This window comes from Cibotium barometz, chromosome 14, assembly GCF_041138505.1.
Source record: "Cibotium barometz isolate CiBa-2024 chromosome 14, ASM4113850v1, whole genome shotgun sequence".
In the NCBI taxonomy this organism is placed as follows: Eukaryota; Viridiplantae; Streptophyta; class Polypodiopsida; order Cyatheales; family Cibotiaceae; genus Cibotium; species Cibotium barometz.
In genome coordinates, this window is record NC_141059.1 from 27482269 (window position 1) to 27502293 (window position 20025).

The 20025-nt window shown below is 45.6% G+C and overlaps 1 protein-coding gene across 1 annotated transcript in view; it reads left to right on the forward strand.

Annotated features, from left to right (window-relative positions):
* RECQL3 (DEAD/DEAH box RNA helicase family protein) overlaps positions 1 to 20025 on the forward strand; it is a 91717-nt gene that overhangs the window by 16794 nt on the left and 54898 nt on the right. The window lies entirely within an intron of this gene.

Here is a 20025-nt window from a genome sequence, read left to right on the forward strand (position 1 = left end):
ATGCACAAAAGAGTCTGAAAGCCTGAGTCCGATAAGAGCAATAGCTCTCTCATTCCATTGCCGCCATGATGATGATTGGTTTGGATCTTTGGATCTTGGATCTACATCATCACCGGAAATAGTACCCCATACTCCTTCCCGCATGAGAAAAAGTTGCACCTTGGTTTGTGAAGTTGGAAACCCGGTACTAGAAAACTTTTCAATGGATGGTGCAGGCATCATGATGAGAAAGAATGTTTACCCCTTGAATGAATAGTACCTTTATGCAAGCATGGGAGTGGACACCTTAGGCTTCATGCTGATCATAATAGGCAGGTTAGAGAAGGTGGCAGCAGGGCAAAGGGTAGGCGATCTAAGAACTGGGCGGAGGCGGGCCATTGAAGCTGCGGTGGCGGATCTCTCAGCAGGAGCACCACCAGGTAGACGGGTGGCGGCGCTGACGGGCTGAACAACGGTTGTGCGCCCTACAATAGCTCCACTAGAGATTGATGACAATGCTGACGGGTTGAGCAGCGGTCACTAGCACCGCCCAAACCTGGCGGCGGAAATGGGTGGCAGCGGGGCTGATGTCAGCTCCTCTGGGTAGGCAGCTCCCAATAGTTCCCGCCTTTGAAACCACGGCGACAAGCTTGAGAGCCTAGCTCTTTACCATTTGTGGGTATTAGGATTACTGAAGTAGCTATGGAGGATGAAAGCTGTCCATGCTGTGTGGTAGTGTGTGCAGAGAGAGAAAGCCAAAGACAACCGTAATTAGAGAGAGAGCATATGCACAACTCAATGATTTTATATTGATTGAGCTTTAAGGAGTACAATTCTTTTATAGGCTTATAGCCTTATCTTTTGACACATCACACACACTGTGGCAATGACACATGGCTAAACACGACATCAGTGCTTATCACTCTCACACATAAGACCTCTATAAGAGATTGTTTTCACACATAAACATACTAAGCCATCTAAGGGCTGTTTCACACACACATGAGGCTCTAAATACCCAACAATGCGGGCAAGTAAGTCTTCGTAGGGTGCACCGGTGCTTTTGTCCAAGAAAAAGGACGACACGATGCGCTTCTGTGTAGATTACAAGGGCTTAACAAATTCACAGTTAAGAATGGGCGCTTAACAAATTCACAGTTAAGAATGCGCATCCATTGCCATGCATGGATGATCTCATGGATTGGCCTCGGGATGCGAAGTACTTCATGAAAATCGATTTGAGATCGGGATATCATCGGATGAGGATTCAATCTGAGGATGTACCAAAGACGGGTTTTCGTACTTGGTAACGATCATTGAGTTTTTGGTCTTGCCGTTTGGTTTGACAAATGCTCTAGCTACGTTCCAACAGATGATGAATGATTTACTTCATCCATATTTGGGAAAGTTTGTCAGGGTATTTGAAACCGATCCCGTCAAGTGGGAAAGACTCCGTTGGACACCCACACGCTTAATAGCACAACTTTAAAACCACAAATTTGAAATGGACAACTTAAAACACCTTGAAGATTAAATGAACAGAAATGGAAAGATGGACACCAGCACTGGGGCCGGAACGGGCCGACCCCCCCCTCAATATATGATATATTTATTGGGAGTATTTATTAAATACAATGCTCCATGGGTTCTGAGAACCAGATAATGTCCATGTACATATGAAAACAGTACCAAACAAATAGGCTCGAATTTCGATGAAGAAAACTCGAAGCAGAACGACCACTAGTGTGGTCCAATTTCTACGGTCCTGTGGATTCACTGGACTCCGCGGAGAGTGCCTCACTGGTGTTCCGAGACCACGCACAAACAGGCGCTCTCGTACTAACGCCTGGCTCTCCCGATCTCAGCACCTTTGGACCGAGGTTCGCCAATATAGCTTGGACAACCCGGCACCGAACGGGTGTTGGCCGAGCGGGATGAATCTTTTATCAGATTTAAACATATAATACTTTACTCAAATCTGAAAATCACTTACTTGTAGATGGTTGATAGAAAACCAATACTTGTGGTATGCTGAAGATGAAACCACCCTTGTTGAAGAAAGAGTTGCCTCGTGTAGAACTATCAAGACAAGCACCACCACGAAAGACCACAGCCGCCTGCTGTGAGAGAAGGAGCACAACTTACTGGTGGTGGACAATGTCCTGGAAGCAAGATGCCAATGGTTGGTGATACACACGCAGCCTGCAGGTGTTGGACACGCAGCCAATTGCTTTGGTGGGCTGCGTAGAAGGAAGGGGATGCAGTCGCCTGAGGGTGGAGGGCTGCTGGCTGAAGAACAGGCGCACAGCCGGTTACTTTGGAGGTGGGCAGCCTTGCTGAATGACCAGCGCAGCCACCAACCTGTTGCTTTGGTAGTGGGCAGCCCTACTGAATGACCAGCGCAGCCACCAGCACCTGAAGTAGAAGCGCCTGGCTGCAGTGTGATTGGGGCAGAAACATGGCCTTCCACCTGCAGCCTGTGATGATGCAGCCACTGTTGGGGTAAAGGCGTTATGCCCACCCTTATAGTGTGTACAAGCCCATAAGTTATAGTACATAGTACACTTAGTACTTTTAATGTACTAAGTGCACTATGTGTACTAGTGCAATATACATGTGTGATAGGGGAGTCACACACTCATGCCTCATGAGTTGACTTATCCCCACAACTCTCTCTCTCTCTCTCCATTGTTGTTCTCTCTGTGTATGTCTCCCACATGACCTAACCCTAATTTCTGTTTCTCCCATCAACTGGTATCAGAGCTTTGGTCCCTCCCTCTTCTCCTTGATGGCTCCTGCTGATTTCTGTCCTTCTGTTCTGGTCGTATTCAGCCCTGTCATGCTGTTCGCCTGCTGAATTTTTTCTGCCCAGCCATTGTGGGCTGCTCAGCTGCTGCCCAGCCAGCAGCGTGGACTGCCCTAGCTGCCCAGCAGCCAAGGGAGGGCTGCCCAACAGCCAGGCGGGCTGCCCACTGGCGCTAGGCGACGTAGCACTTCAGCACTGGGCGGCAGCAAGAATGCCAGACGGACACGTTGAGGCGTTTTGTCACGTTTCGGCTGGCTACAAAGCGTATTAGCGCTAGGCGAACCAGGCGAACACGCGTATGAGCGCTGGAGGCAGACGACACTAGGCGAAGGCCCTCCAGCGTAAAGCGAAGTAGCGCTAGATTCGTAGCGTAAGGCGCTAAGCGAAGAGGCTGCCCAGGACAACCCACGCAGCCAGCCCACGTGGCTGCCCAGGCTGCCCAACCAACATACGTGGCTGCCCAAACTGCACCAAAACAACTGCACAGCCAGCACACGTGGCTGCCCACAGCCAGGTGGGGCTGCCCAGCTGCTCCAGAAGCTCCCCAGCACCGAAGTCACCGCCTCCGTCTCAGCCTGCAAGTCAAGAAACTCAGAAAAAATCAGAAATTTCAAAGGTATTTTGCTTCAATTTTTTTTGGGACTTGCAATTGAGCAGGTACAATTATCAATTGAGCAGGTACAGGTGCCCAATTGCTCAATTTTTGAGCAAAATTGGCAAAATTGGGTGACATTGGTCACAATCAGGATAAATTTGCAGGAAATTGGTCAAATCAGGATCAATTTGCAGGAAATTGAATGTCTAAATTTGGGGCTTTTGATGTAATTGTGCAATTAAGTACTCATACATGCTGTATGATGTGAAAAATCGCACATTTGGGCAAAATTGCAGCAAATTGCACTGCAAATCAAGGGGCTTTTGTGCCGATTTGGTTGATTTGCATGCAGGCAATCGCATTTGATGCTGTGGATAATGTGTTGATGCCTTACAAGCACTCAATGTGCCTGTAAATCAAGGGGCTTTCGTTATTTGGATGTATATGTGGCCAGGGGGAAGCATCGTGAACACTCTGGATGCCTTCATGTGCGTCAATGTACCATGTATGATCAGAAATTGATCTTAAATCAAGGGGCTTTCATGTATTTGATGTATATGTGGCCAGGGGGAAGCATCGTGAACACTCTGGATGCCTTCATGTGCGTCAATGTACCATGTATGATCAGCAATTGATCTTAAATCAAGGGGCTTTTCAAGTTTGTATGCTTGTTGAGCTTGGCAAAGCAGCAGGCAAGACATTTATGCCTTGAATCCTCAAAAATCAGCTTGTAGTCAAGGGGCTTTTACCCAATTTCTGTTCGGGACTGTTTTATGCAGTGTTCGGGACTGTAAAAGTCTGATTTTCACTCATTTGGATAGCCACTGTACCTGCTGGTACAGATTTGGCACAGCTTTGTGCAAGTTTTAGCATGGCTGTACACTGTTTTGAGTGACCAAAAGGTTCAATTTCAGCTGCTGAACTTGCCGGTACAGGTTTGGTACATCATTGGTGAGCACTTGGTACTGCTGTACAGTACTTTGGAAGGGCAAAAGAGCACATTTGAGGTGCTGTCCAAAATCTGCAGCAACCAGATTTTGGTGTTTTTCATCACATAAAGTGGGAGAAAAGTTGCATTCTTGCTTCCGCAGTGGGAGATAAAGCTTGGGAGAATAACTGTGAGCACTTTGTGTGCTTTTGGTGTAGTGTTTGCACATTTGCAGGGAGTCAGGCATTGACAGGTTGCATATTGCTATGGCAACCACAGGTGAGAGCTCTTCATTGCTTCACATCAAGAAGCTTGAAGGCTCGCATAATTATGATATTTGGCAAACCCAGTGCTACAATGTGTTGCTCCAGAAAAAGCAGCACAAGCCTATCAAAGAAAGGGGTGTAATGCCCGCTTCTCTTACTGCTGAAGAGTGGGAAGATATGGATGAGCTGGCAAGATCTACTATCATGTTGTCTGTGTCAGATTCATTACTTTTCAGCATTCGTGAAGAGAAGACAGCTTGGGGAATGTGGCAGAGATTGCAGGACTTGTATGCCCAACAAAGTGCCTCAAGCAAAGTGTATTGGTTGAAGAAACTCATAGGTCTTCAGATGAAGGAAGGGGCGTCTATGACAGCCCATTTAAATGAGTTTAATGGTATTGTCAGCCAAGTCATTAATCAAAAGTTGGCAATGGACGATGAGTTCAAAGCCACTTTTCTGTTATGCACTTTGCCAGAGAGTTGGGACACATTCAAGACAGCCACTAGCAATTCGCATGCTATGCTGTCATATGCAGATGTTGAGGGTGCTCTTCTTCAAGAAGAGATGAACAGGAAAAACAACTCTGTTGGAAAGTCCAATGCAATGAATGCACGTGGGAGATCCCAGCAAAGGGGAAAAAGCCAAGAACGGGGAAGGAGCAAGTCTCGCTCCAAAAAGGATTTGGAATGCCATTATTGTGGCAAGAAGGGACACATTAAAAAGCAATGCTACAAATGGAAAAGTGATCAAAAAGAAAAGGGAAAAGGCAAAGACAAAGAGAAAGATGAAGCCAAAGATGTAAAGCCAAAGGGCAAAAGTGGAGTCAAGATTGAAGAAATCAATGTGTCACATGCAGGTGGCAGTGAGGATGAGGTCCTATTTACTTCTTCACTTGATGCCCATTCACTTCTTACAGGTGGTCATGGTATGCACTCATGGATCATTGATTCAGGTGCCTCCTTTCATGTCACAGGTTGCAGAGACTTGTTTGTCAGGTATACTGCTGGCAATGAAGGAGTGGTTTATTTGGGTGATAACCATGCATGCAAGATTCTTGGCAGAGGTGATGTGAGGCTTGTATTTTCAGATGGCTCACAGCTTATGCTCCATGATGTCAGGCATGTGCCTGAGATCAAGAAGAATCTGCTTTCTACTGGATAGCTTGATGATGCTGATTATGTTACCACATTTGGTAGTGGAAAGTGGAAGATTAGTAAGGGCTCACTGGTTGTTGCCAGAGGCTCTAAGGTGGACACTCTTTGCTTTATGCATGCAGGTGTTTGTCACCATGCTAATGTAAATGCAACCGAGCTGCCGGAAATCTCTATGTGGCATAGCCGGTTGGGACACATGAGTGTCAAGGGAATGGAGCAATTGTCTCGTTTGGGTTACTTGCCTTCTCTAAAGTTTTCAAGTTTTCAATTTTGTGAGCATTGTATATATGGTAGGCAACTACAGTGCCCCCACAAGAAAGCTCTTGGACAGAAAGATGCTCAGTTAGAGCTTGTGCATACAGATGTATGTGAGATGCCTCAGCTTTCTTTGGGAGGGGCAAAATATTTTGTGTCATTTATAGATGATGCCATACGCAAGGTGTGGGTTTATCCTCTTCGTTTGAAGAGTGATACATTCTCAGTGTTTGAGAAGTTTGTTGCTCTTGTTGAGAATCAAACTGGCAAAACACTGAAGGCTTTGCGTTCCGACAATGGTGGAGAGTATACGTCCAAACAGTTTCAGGACTTTTGTGATGCTAAAGGCATCAAGAGGGAGCTCTCTACTCCTTATGATCCTCCACAAAACGGGACAGCAGAGAGGATGAACAGGACCATTCAGGAGAAGGTCCGTTCTATGTTGTCACATGCTGCATTACCTCATGGTTTTTGGGCTGAAGCTGTTATGACAGCCGTTCACCTTATAAACAGGTCACCTAACACGAGGTTTGGTGGGAAAGTGCCAGAAGAAGTATGGACAGGGAAGCCTCCGTCCTACAAGCACTTGAGAGTGTTTGGTTGCGTTGCGTACGTGCACATACGCAGGGAAATGCGCACCAAACTTGATCCTAAGTCTCACAAATGCATATTCCTAGGATATGGTGACAGAGGTGAAATGGGGTATAGACTTTGGGATCCCATGAATAGAAAGATCATACGCAGCAATGATGTCATTTTTGATGAAACATGCATGTATAAGGAGCCTGCAAGGCAACAGGAGCCTGGCAGAGTCATCTTTGATGATGATGGACATCATGGACAACAACAAAGGGCTGTAAATCAGCCATTACAGCAGGAAAACCAGCCCTTAAATGGTGCTGAAAATGGTCCAAATGGACAGACAGAGATGGCAGAAGATATCCCTATGGATATACCACAGTTGGAGGAGATACCGGGCATGATTTTTCAGCCTTATGGCATGGAACAGGAGCCACCAATGGGTGATATGCAGGCTGGACAGCAACCTGCAAATGATGGTCATTGGGTACGGAGGTCCACTAGACCCTCCAGAGCCCCTGATAGGTTTGTTCCAGGGGTTGACTACTTGATGCTCACTGACTGTGGGGAGCCCTCATGTTATAAAGAGGCTTTACAGAGGGCAGACAAGGCTCTATGGGAGCGTGCCATGAAGTCAGAGATGGATTCTCTGCATAAAAATGGAACTTGGAAGTTGGTGCATTTGCCTGCAGGCAAGAAGGTTTTGCCATGCAAGTGGGTTTACAGGCTCAAAGTTGCACCAGATGCAAAGCCAAGATACAAAGCCAGGTTAGTGGCTAAGGGCTTCAAGCAGGAATATGGTGTGGACTTTGAGGAGATCTTCTCTCCAGTGGTCAAAATGAGAGCTGTGTTGGCTTTGGTTGCGCATGATGATCTGGACTTGATTCAGATGGATGTGAAGATTACTTTTCTTCACGGTGATCTCCATGAGGAGATATATATGCAGCAGCCAGAAGGTTATGCAGTGAGTGGAAAGGAGAAGCTTGTATGCAAGCTGAAAAAGAGTCTTTATGGGCTCAAACAGGCACCAAGGGAATGGTATCACAAATTTGATACATTCATGAAATCCCAGAAATTCAGGAGAAGTGACATAGATCACTGCCTGTACACCAAGAAAGCTTTGGATGGCAGTCTATTGATCCTCATCTTGTATGTTGATGATATGTTGATTGCCGGGAAATCTCGTAAGGAGATGGATACCTTGAAGCAGAGGCTGCATGAAACCTTTGATATGAAGGATTTGGGTGATGCAAATCACATCTTGGGTATGCGGATACTTCGGGACAGAAATCAGCATGTGTTGTATTTGTCTCAGAAGGAATACATTGGCAAAGTCTTGCAGAGGTTCAATATGGACGGGGGGAAGAAAACTAGTACTCCTTTGCCTCCATATGTGAAACTCAGTGCCATGGACAGCCCACAGTCAGATAGAGACAGGGCTGATATGGCCAAGATTCCGTATGCTTCAGCTTGTGGCAGTCTCATGTATGCCATGGTTGCTACTAGGCCGGACATTGCATTTGCAGTGGGAGTGGTTTCTAGATACATGGCCAACCCTGGCAAGAAGCATTGGGAAGCAGTGAAAGGTGTCATGAGATACCTGAAGGGCACACAAGATATGTGCATTTGCTTTGGCAAACAGGATGCATTAGTGCATGGTTACACGGATTCAGATTATGCCGGTCATCCAGATAACCGGAAGTCTACTACCGGTTATGTGTTTACATTCACAGGAGGTGCTGTGTTATGGATATCCAGGATGCAGAAGTGCACAGCCTTATCTACTACAGAGGCCGAGTATATTGCAGCCACAGAGGCTTGCAAAGAGGCATTATGGCTATCTCGGTTAGTGGTTGATTTGGGCTATACAGGGGATATTCCATTGTTGCATTGTGACAGTCAGAGTGCCATCCAGTTGGCAAAGAACCCTGTCTTTCATGCAAAGACGAAGCATGTGGATGTGAAGTATCACTTCATCAGAGAGGTGATAGAGAACAAGCAAATTCAGCTTGTTAAGATTCACACGGATGACAACCCGGCTGATCTGTTGACAAAGAGTTTGCCTCCGGAGCGGTTTGCTCATTGCAGACACTTGATGGGCATTGGATGAGGCCAGTTTCAGCCTTGATTTGGCCTTGTATATTATCATGTACATGCTAATTTTTCTTTTCCTTTACTTAAGGGCACTTTGCCTTTAAGTGGGAGGTTGTTGGGGTAAAGGCGTTATGCCCACCCTTATAGTGTGTACAAGCCCATAAGTTATAGTACATAGTACACTTAGTACTTTTAATGTACTAAGTGCACTATGTGTACTAGTGCAATATACATGTGTGATAGGGGAGTCACACACTCATGCCTCATGAGTTGACTTATCCCCACAACTCTCTCTCTCTCTCTCCATTGTTGTTCTCTCTGTGTATGTCTCCCACATGACCTAACCCTAATTTCTGTTTCTCCCATCAGCCACCTGTATGAGGGTATGCGCAGCAGTAAGGGGGAGATGGCAGCCGCCTGTATGAGGGTATGCGCAGCAGTAAGGGGGAGATGGCAGCCGCCTGCAGATGGAACGCACAGTCCACCAGAGGAGCATGCGCAACAGTCTTCAGTCGCCTGGGAGCCAAGAAAAATACACAGCCGCCGGTTCTCACGTAGGTTGGAAGCGATGGCGTCCACACTTGAAGAGAAAGGCCTTTCTTTTTAATAAAATTAAAGTGGAGTTGTACTATTGATGATACCCACGTTTGCATATGGGGAACTAGTGGGAGTAGGTGACCATGCCCACCCCCACACTCACTTAAAAGTGGGGCTCCCCACCTTGGCCCCAAAGTGGGTGCCCAAAGGGGGTGCCCACTTTTAAATAAGTGTGAACACCTAACCTTATAAAATAAGAGGTTAGAGATAAAATAATAAAAGCAACATGTGCAACATACTTACCACCTGTTCACATGCACTAAAACTCGTCAGAATACAGAGCAGACTTCACGACTCACTGGCAGGCGTCCCCGCTCAGTAAGTAACACGTCAAGCAGGCAAACACACAAATACATGTCATGCGAAAATAGTATCAAACATGCAAAATATGTGTGCATGTGCAAATAGTAACATGGACATATCTCCCGTTCATGGAACAAGTACAAAATATCTGTCGGCACAAAACTGGCACGACATAAAACATAAAAACCTGGTCTTCCTATGGAGTGACAGTCCCATAGGTAAGACACAGTTCCAGGCACGAGTTTCCCTATGGTGTGACAGTCCCATAGGCAAAACACGGCACGAATACTGGCTCTTCCATGGCGTGACAATCCCATGGATCGAACACAGTCCAGGTCATACACGGGTGGCACTGGTCTGGCTCCCATCCATACGACACCATCCTGCTAACACACGGGTGGCACCAGTCTGGCTCCCGTCCATGTCAGCAAAATACTGGCCTCTTCACACGAGACACTGGCCTGGCCTCAAGTGAACGAGACGACTAAGAATGGACCAAATCGTCGGCCAATTGGTTACATCCCCCCGGGCTTCTAAAGAGTTGACCTCAACTTAAAAGCCTCAAGATAAGCGTGCAACAATTGCGGATAATCTGCAAAATAATCTTCATTTACCCATTTGGCATCAATAGGCAAATAATTCTTAAACTTCACAAGATATCTCCTGGAAAGCATTCCTGCAGGTAGCTTTCTCTCCTTGTGAAAAACAATCTGTTCTGGCTGGAGGATCTCCTCAAGCTCTTCAATCTCTGGCGGATCTTCTGTGACAGGCTCATCAGGATCTGGCCCCACATATTTCCGAAATAGACTCACATGAAAAGCATTGTGAATCTTCCAATGACTAGGTAAAGCAAGCCTGTAGGACACTTCATTGATCTTCTGAATCACCTTGAAGGGTCCATAATAGCGAGGAGAAAGCTTAGGATATGATCCTTCTCGTCCTGGCCTCTTCCGAAGCCTAGCCTTCTCAAATTTCAGCAATACCCAATCACCTTCTTTGACTTCCATGTCCCTTCTATGCTTGTCAGTAGCCATTTTATGCTTATCCTGAGATCTTGCAATGGCTGTCCGCACCTGACCAAAGGCAACATCCAAGTCACGAACATATTCATCAGCTGCAAAAATCTCATCCTTTGTACGAAGGATGGGTGGCAAGACCACTCTGCCATAAATAATCTCAAACGGAGCCTTTCCTGTGGAAGCATGGATTGTATTGTTGTAGGCAAACTCAACAAGTGGAAGATACTTCTCCCATGCACTCTTTTGATCTGCCACATAACACTTCAATAAATCCAAGACGGCTGAATTTGCAGCTTCACTTTGGCCATCCGTTTGGGGATGATAAGCTGATGAAAACTCAAGCTTAGTACCCATATTATCAAATAAAGCCCTCCAAAATAGGCTTGTAGTCCTGGGATCTCTATCCCCAACAATGGATTTAGGCATACCATGATGCTTGAAAATATTAGCAAGAAAAAGCTTTACCATATGATCAACTTTAATGGTTTTCTTGACGGGCAAGAAGTGAGCTTGCTTGCTAAACCTGTTAGTCCAAATAGCATCATTCCCAGTGCTGGGATCTAGGCAAATCCATAATAAAATCCATCGTGATACTTTCCCAAGGTTGCGAGGGAATAGGCAATGGCTGAAGCAAACCTGGAGGCTTTTGCCTGTCAAATTTCACCTTTTGGCAAGTATACATGCACGCACATAAGCCTCAATGTCTTTACGCATGCTTGGCCAAAAGAAATACCTCTGAATCATGCGAGTAGTAGGCATAATACCTCTATGACCAGCATATGGTGGAGCGTGACATTCGTCCATAACCTTTGGACGCAAATCCTTCACTACACAGAGGCAATTATCCTTCATGAGATAATCCTCGTTGATAACATAAGAGGCATGTGAATGACCAGCCATCAAGTCAGTCCATATATGGCAAAAATCAGCATCCAAATGATACAAATCTCTCATAGCAGATAGATCTCCATGAGAGGCCACTGAGACGGCAGCAATATAAGGCCTCCTAGATAGTGCATCGGCCACCACATTTTTCTTTCCTGGAGTATGCACAATCTGAAAATGAAACATGGAAAGAAAATTTGCCATTCTCATCTGCTTTTCTGAAAGCTTGGTTTGAGATAGAAAGTATCTCAAGCTTTGATGATCTGTCTTGACTACAAATTCAGCCCCAAGAAGGTAATGTTTCCACATCTTTAAGACGTGAATTACAGCCAAGAGCTCTTTCTCATAGATATCCATATGAAGCTCAGCATCATGCAAACGACGGCTCTCGTATGCAACTGCATGCCCTTCTTGATTTAGGACAGCTCCTATGCAATCACCACAAGCATCACATTCAACCACGAATGACTTGTGCAAGTCAGGAACAATCAATACTGGACCACATATGATCGCATGCTTGAGCTGCAAGAAAGCATCCTGTTCCTTTGAAGTCCATTTGAAAGCAGTTTTCTTCTTTGTGAGATCATGTAGAGGAGTGGCAATCATAGCAAAATGCCTTATGAAACGCCTGTAGTACGAACATAATCCCAGAAAACTACGTACTTGATGTACGTTTTGCAATTCGGGCCAATTCCGAATGGTCTCTATCTTTGCAGGATCCATTGTAACTCCATCCTTGGATACAATATGTCCCAGATAATGAATCTCTGAAAGGAAAAACTCACTTTTCTTGGCATTGACGAAAAGTTTATGCTTCCGCAACTCTTCGAACACTGTAACCAAATGAGTTCTGTGTTCCTGCTCATTCTTGGAGAAAACCAAGATATCATCAAAGAAGACTCCTGTAAACTTGCGATGGGGTCGGAATATCCTATCCATCGTACGATTAAAAGTAGCAGGAGCATTGGTGAGACCAAAAGGCATTACCAAGAATTCATATAATCCGAAGGCTGTCTTGAATGCAGTCTTATGGACATCTTGTGGTACCACGCGTATCTGGTGATAACCACTGTTCAAATCAAGTCTGCTAAAGCAAGCTGAACCATCAAGCTTATCCAAGATATCATCAATACGTGGAATAGGAAATCTGTTCTTGATGGTAAGCTTGTTCAAAGCTCTATAGTCTACACACATACGGAATGATCCGTCCTTCTTTTGAACAAGAAGCACAGGAGAGCAGTAAGGTGAGGAACTGGGCTGAACCAAACCTTTCTCTAAAAGCTCGTTTACCTGCTTCATAATTTCTTCTTGTTGTGCAGCACTCACTCGGTATGCGGGTTTGTTAGGTGGAGAACTACCTGGCACAAGATCTATACGATGATCTTCGGGCCTTTGGGGAGGTAATTCACCTGGCAATGAGTCAGCAAAACAATCGTTGAATGCATTAAGAAAATTCAGCCTATCATTAGACATAGCATCCACATTTTGATGATTTGGCACAAGACTATCACGCACAAAAACCAAGTACGCTGAAAGACTCTTTTTCATTGCTTTATTAATTTGGATGTGTGATACAACTGGGATAGAATCCCCTTCTTTGCCAGCATCAATAAAATGCATGCGGCCTTTATGCATAAAGGAAATCATATTGGACTTGTAGTCTTTGCGGGGCTCAAGCCTATGATGCCACGGCTTGCCCAACAATACATCACATCCATTCAGAGGAGCAACTAAGAAATGCTCATTGTCAAGGTAGCCCTGTATATGGATACGAAACTTCCCAATCAAAGGGGTAACCTGCACCTCTTTACCAATAAATGCAGCTTCGGCTTCAATATGAGGTCCCATGTTTTCAACCTCAATACCCAATGCAGCTGCCATTTGCATAGAGATGAAATTGTCAGTTGCACAGTCATCAAACATGAAGAGTGCGGGCTGATCCTTGATTTGCCCCCAAGCCTTGCAAACCATACGCTCTTTTGCATCATGACCTGTATTACCTTGCACATCAGGAACTGCATGAACATTTGTTTTGGTGTGCTTGTCCTCGTGCTTTGGTTTGCGATCTGGGCATTGTCGGAACATGTGGTCTTTGCTACCACAAGAAAAGCATTTTCCATCCTTAGCATATTGCTCTCTTTGCTCTGGGGTTAATCCAAATTTGTTCTTCCTTGGGCCCTGTTCTTTAGATGTGTTATTTTCAGCTTTGCCACCCTTGTAAGGCTCCCGGAAGTTCTTTTTAGGTGGCTGTCCACCCTTTTGCTGATTTGGGACAGCCTTGTCCTTCCCCTTGGGACCTCCTTGATCTTGCTTAATCTTGAGCACCAATTGCTCCGTAGCAAGAGCAGAAGCTGTGAGTTGTTGCAACGTATGTTTCGGGTGCAATTCAATACCCGATCTATATGCTGGTTGCAGTCCAGAACGAAACTTCCTTTTTCTTTCATCCTCAGTGATTTGCATGAAGGGAGTCACTTCCAGCAACACTTTCCAGAATTTGTTAACATACTGTTGCACACTCTCATTATCTTTTTGTTCCAGCCTGTCCCACTTTTGAGTGAGAGTTTGCTCCGCATTGGGTGGCAAGAACTGAGCATAAAATCTATCTTTGAATTGCTTCCAAGTAGAGATGGGATCCTTGGTGATCTTTTCAGTGATCCACCAATGAGCAGCAGTCCCTTTCAGAAACATGCTAGCATGGCGCACCTTTGATTTTTCTGTAAAGTCCTCATCGCTAAAAGCAATGTCGAACTGTGCCACAAACGCTAACACCTTAGAAGCATCATGTTCACCATGAAAGACATCAAATTTGACAGATTTATCACCTGCTTTGAATTCCTTGAGCTTCCTGGCATGAGGCTCATGGTCTTCTCTTTTTCTTTTTCCCTTATCCAACGGGGTAGCCCTGTCTGCATGGGCTCCATGGGCCGTCATAGAAGCTTCATGGGGCACGGTGGCATGTGCTCCACGAACTCGAAACTCAGATGCATGTGACTTACCTGCATATGGCATGGTCTCTCCATGAGACAACTCAGAAGGCAAAATTTTTCTGGAAGTAGACCTGTCACCATGAAGTACATGTCTGGCATGCATGTGACTTTCATGCCCTCCATGAGCACTGGCATACATAAATCTATCAGGTTTTGTGCCTTGTGGAGAGGATGCATGTCGAGAAGTGACAGTCACCTCTTCCTTTTGCATAAAAGATTTCAGCCTCTGGGATGCGGGATCTCCATGCTTCAAACGAGGTGGATTTCTGAATTTCAGCTCTCCGTCATCCCCCTCTTTGATATCACCTTTACGAAGGAGATAGGCAAGTGCCAACTCCCTTGGTTTCTTGCCCACTTCACGAGCCATTGATTCAAAAGTTACATCAACCATAGCATCAGCCTTCCTGGCTTCAATAGCACTTTGCAGATGTGGATCTTCATGCAAAAACTTTAATTCTTGCTCTTGAGCCTGCAAAAGTTTTCTCATATGTTCCATTTCAGCCCTCATAGCTTCAGGCTCTTGTTCAAGCATAACTGTCTTTCCTGGAGACAGTTGACCCTTGGATTCACTATCCATAACCCTTTCAAGGGGCTTGTGCCTACCACGCACGGCATCAGACCCACGAGAAGCACTAGATGGACCCCTCGAATTTGGTACTTCCAAAGGGTTGCCTTGGCTGTCCATTGTGTTTTAAGTTTGCTAAAAGCCGGATGTCCAGTACACAGGTTCGTTTCCCCACTAGGAAGAGGGAAACAACCGTGCTCTGATACCAATGAAACCGATCCCGTCAAGTGGGAAAGACTCCGTTGGACACCCACACGCTTAATAGCACAACTTTAAAACCACAAATTTGAAATGGACAACTTAAAACAACTTGAAGATTAAATGAACAGAAATGGAAAGATGGACACCAGCACTGGGGCCGGAACGGGCCGACCCCCCCCTCAATATATGATATATTTATTGGGAGTATTTATTAAATACAATGCTCCATGGGTTCTGAGAACCAGATAATGTCCATGTACATATGAAAACAGTACCAAACAAATAGGCTCGAATTTCGATGAAGAAAACTCGAAGCAGAACGACCACTAGTGTGGTCCAATCTCTACGGTCTTGTGCTTTCACTGGACTCCGCGGAGAGCGCCTCACTGGTGTTCCGAGACCACGCACAAACAGGCGCTCTCGTACTAACGCCTGGCTCTCCCGATCTCAGCACCTTTGGACCGAGGTTCGCCAATATAGCTTGGACAACCCGGCACCGAACGGGTGTTGGCCGAGCGGGATGAATCTTTTATTAGATTTAAACATATAATACTTTACTCAAATCTGAAAATCACTTACTTGTAGATGGTTGATAGAAAACCAATACTTGTGGTATGCTGAAGATGAAACCACCCTTGTTGAAGAAAGAGTTGCCTCGTGTAGAACTATCAAGACAAGCACCACCACGAAAGACCACAGCCGCCTGCTGTGAGAGAAGGAGCACAACTTACTGGTGGTGGACAATGTCCTGGAAGCAAGATGCCAATGGTTGGTGATACACTCGCAGCCTGCAGGTGTTGGACACACGCAGCCAATTGCTTTGGTGGGCTGCGTAGAAGGAAGGGGATGCAGTCGCCTGAGGGTGGAGGGCTGCTGGCTGAAGAACAGGCGCACAGCCGGTTACTTTGGAGGTGGGCAGCCCTGCTGAATGACCAGCGCAGCCACCAACCTGTTGCTTTGGTAGTGGGCAGCCCTACTGAATGACCAGCGCAGCCACCAGCACCTGAAGTAGAAGCGCCTGGCTGCAGTGTGATTGGGGCAGAAACATGGCCTTCCACCTGCAGCCTGTGATGATGCAGCCACCTGTATGAGGGTATGCGCAGCAGTAAGGGGGAGATGGCAGCCGCCTGTATGAGGGTATGCGCAGCAGTAAGGGGGAGATGGCAGCCGCCTGCAGATGGAACGCACAGTCCACCAGAGGAGCATGCGCAGCAGTCTTTAGTCGCCTGGGAGCCAAGAAAAATACACAGCCGCCGGTTCTCACGTAGGTTGGAAGCGATGGCGTCCACGCTTGAAGAGAAAGGCCTTTCTTTTTAATAAAATTAAAGTGGAGTTGTACTATTGATGATACCCACGTTTGCATCTGGGGAACTAGTGGGAGTAGGTGACCATGCCCACCCCCACACTCACTTAAAAGTGGGGCTCCCCACCTTGGCCCCAAAGTGGGTGCCCACTTTTAAATAAGTGTGAACACCTAACCTTATAAAATAAGAGGTTAGAGATAAAATAATAAAAGCAACATGTGCAACATACTTACCACCTGTTCACATGCACTAGAACTCGTCAGAATACAGAGGAGACTTCACGACTCACTGGCAGGCGTCCCCGCTCAGTAAGTAACACGTCAAGCAGGCAAACACACAAATACATGTCATGCGAAAACAGTTTCAAACATGCAAAATATGTGTGCATGTGCAAATAGTAACATGGACATATCTCCCGTTCATGGAACAAGTACAAAATATCTGTCGGCACAAAACTGGCACGACATAAAACATAAAAACTTGGTCTTCCTATGGAGTGACAGTCCCATAGGTAAGACACAGTTCCAGGCACGAGTTTCCCTATGGTGTGACAGTCCCATAGGCAAAACACGGCACGAATACTGGCTCTTCCATGGCGTGACAATCCCATGGATCGAACACAGTCCAGGTCATACACGGGTGGCACTGGTCTGGCTCCCGTCCATAGGACACCATCCTGCTAACACACGGGTGGCACCAGTCTGGCTCCCGTCCATGTCAGCAAAATACTGGCCTCTTCACACGAGACATTGGCCTGGCCTCAAGTGAACGAGACGCAAAAACTAAGAATGGACCAAATGGTCGGCCAATTGGTGACAGTATTCTTGGATGACATACTTATTTAGAGTAAGTCATTGCACGAGCATGGACGACATCTCAGGATTGTCTTACAAACATTGAGACAGGAGAAGCTTTACGCAAAGGAATCGAAGTGCGACTTTTAAAAACAGAGCTCCTTTATTTGGGCCATATCATCACTTAGGATGGTATACGTGTGGATTGAGACAAGTTCTTGGGTGGCTGCTGCCACGGACCATACGGCAGGTAAAATCCCTTTTGGGTTCTATGGGCTTCTTTCCACATTTGGATGCAAGGCATGTTAATCTTTGGGTCGCCATGGTGGTATAGACCACTTATGGAGGGAGATATGTACTAGTAAGGAGTTTACATTTGCTGATTACATTCCAATAAATTGTGTTAAGATGAACTTGGGGAGATATTCCTAACTTGGGAAGAGGCTTCTAAGTGGAGGCCTGATTATAAGTAATTATAGGGTTAAAAACTTATAAAAGCACTTATGCTAATTATAAAGCCTAGTGGCCTATATAAGTGAGACCTAGGCTCATAAGTTATTACGATTGTCTTTGTTGAGCATGGCCCATCGGGGATATTGGCTACAAGACGTTTGTAGGGTGTGACCTGGTGGTATGGGATATCGAGTTACTGTGGGGGAGCTTCTCCAAGGATGTAGCTATGGCCTTAAGCTCGGGGATGAGTCTGGAGGATTGTATGGCTGGGAGGTGAGCCTTAAGCCTCGCTCCTGCATCGTTCCATGTCAGATAGTTCTAGGGCTTGGTCATGGTGGACCTTACACAATCTTGTCTTCCTCTTTGGTAGTTTGATCCCACATTGTATGCTTCTTCACTCCCCCTTGAACCCTTGGGATTAATCTCCATAGAGCTCAACACTTCTTGGAGTAAAATGCCTAAAACTTCTTCAAAGGAGGGAGTGTGCTCACTAACCATTAGAGCTCTATGTAAACTTTTATAATTGGGAGGTAGAGCATTAATTGCAAGTGTTACCATGTCCACATCAGAAACTTCATCTCCAATTCCACGCAAGTCATCACGCACCTCTTTAAGGTTCATCAAGAAAGATGCCACTGTCTCGTGCTCTTTTATCTTCAAATTATGAAGCTTTTGCTTGAAGTAAAGGAACCGAGTTGTACTTGTTGCTGCATAAATGTTGTGGAGAGTATTCAAAGCCTCCATCAGGGAATTGGCCAAATTTATTTGTGAAATGATATGGTCCTGCATAGACATACTAATCATCCATAATGCTCTTCGGGCTCTTCGATCAAACTCCATTACCTTTTGTTGCAGCTCAGCCTCAAAATTTGCTCTCTTTGTTGTAGGCCCGTTACCTTCAAGTGAGATCTCTTCTTTGATTTCAATCACCCCCTTCTTTGGTGTCTTCCAAATGGGCATCAAAGGTCTTCTCTCTAGACCTTTGATGACCTCCTCTGATCCCTCAAAACCAAAGAGTTTTTCATTTTGAACTTCCATGCTTCTTCCAAATGGGCATCAAAGGTCTTCTCTCTAGACCTGTGGTGGTGATCTCCCAAAGATCCCTCAAAACCAAAGAGTTTTTCATTTTGAACTTCCATACTTGATAGTTCTTACCATTCAACCTACTATTATCAAGCAACGTTGATGCATCCAATGTTTCATTGAGCTTTTCGACTCTCTTCACTAGAGCAAAGGTGCAAGTGAAATGATTTTTCCACCAATTTATTGGAGAATAGCCACTGTCTTTTGCTAAACTTGGTGCCAATATAGGCGGAATACATATCGATCCACACGTCGATTGATGTGGGCTTGCTCTTGTGGGCTTCTCTTTTGGATCCCTTCTTAAGCTCCTGGACTGTGCTCGACCAGCTTGTAATTGAGGGAGAGGATTCTTGTGTTGCCTCAACTATTCTAGTGTGTCAAGCCCTTCCCAAAGTCTACCCTAAACACACTTGAAAATACGGTTAGTTCTAAACCAAAACATGAGGTACCAGGATAGCTCACCTGCCAATCGCGATCGGTATCAACCAATCTCCCTCAAGCCAAGGCTAGGGCTTCTTGCACAATCCCATAGGCCCATGTCTAACTCCGGCATCCCATACCACTGAAGCCTGCCTGAAAGACTTTGACACACAAACCTACATACTCGCCATGTGCACGAGCATATCTGATCTCCTGGTCCAAGGCAAACTTTCGCACATAGTTGTGTCCCATAATAACCCAAGCTCTCACTTAAATAGTGATAACAATGCCATAAATAGTAACTTGCTATAAACCCATTAAGCATGTTTTATGAATCCAGGAACCCTAGCCAAGTATGTGCTTGCTAATCCCTAATCTCGGGGCCTCTTGGCCCCATTGGATTAGGTCCCTAATCCATAGATTAGTGTCCAGGTATATAAGAGTATCCCACGTCGGGGAGATCGAGAGGGAAGTTAACGACGATGTGGTCGTAGCACAGATGCGTGGTTGGTCACTGTGACAATCGTATGTAGTGAAGACAAATGTAGTGCCAATTTCCTCCTTGTAGTAGGACGAATTGTCATTATCCAAGCCATCACACTTTAGGTATTTAAGTGGTCGCTTTTGCGGTTCTGGGTGAATAGGCACAAGATCCTTCTCTAGACTTTTGTATCATGGGACAATCCCATAAATAGTTTCGCCAATGTGGCACACGACAGAGGTTAAAGTTGTGGCTTGCTTTTGTGTGTTTTAAAAAC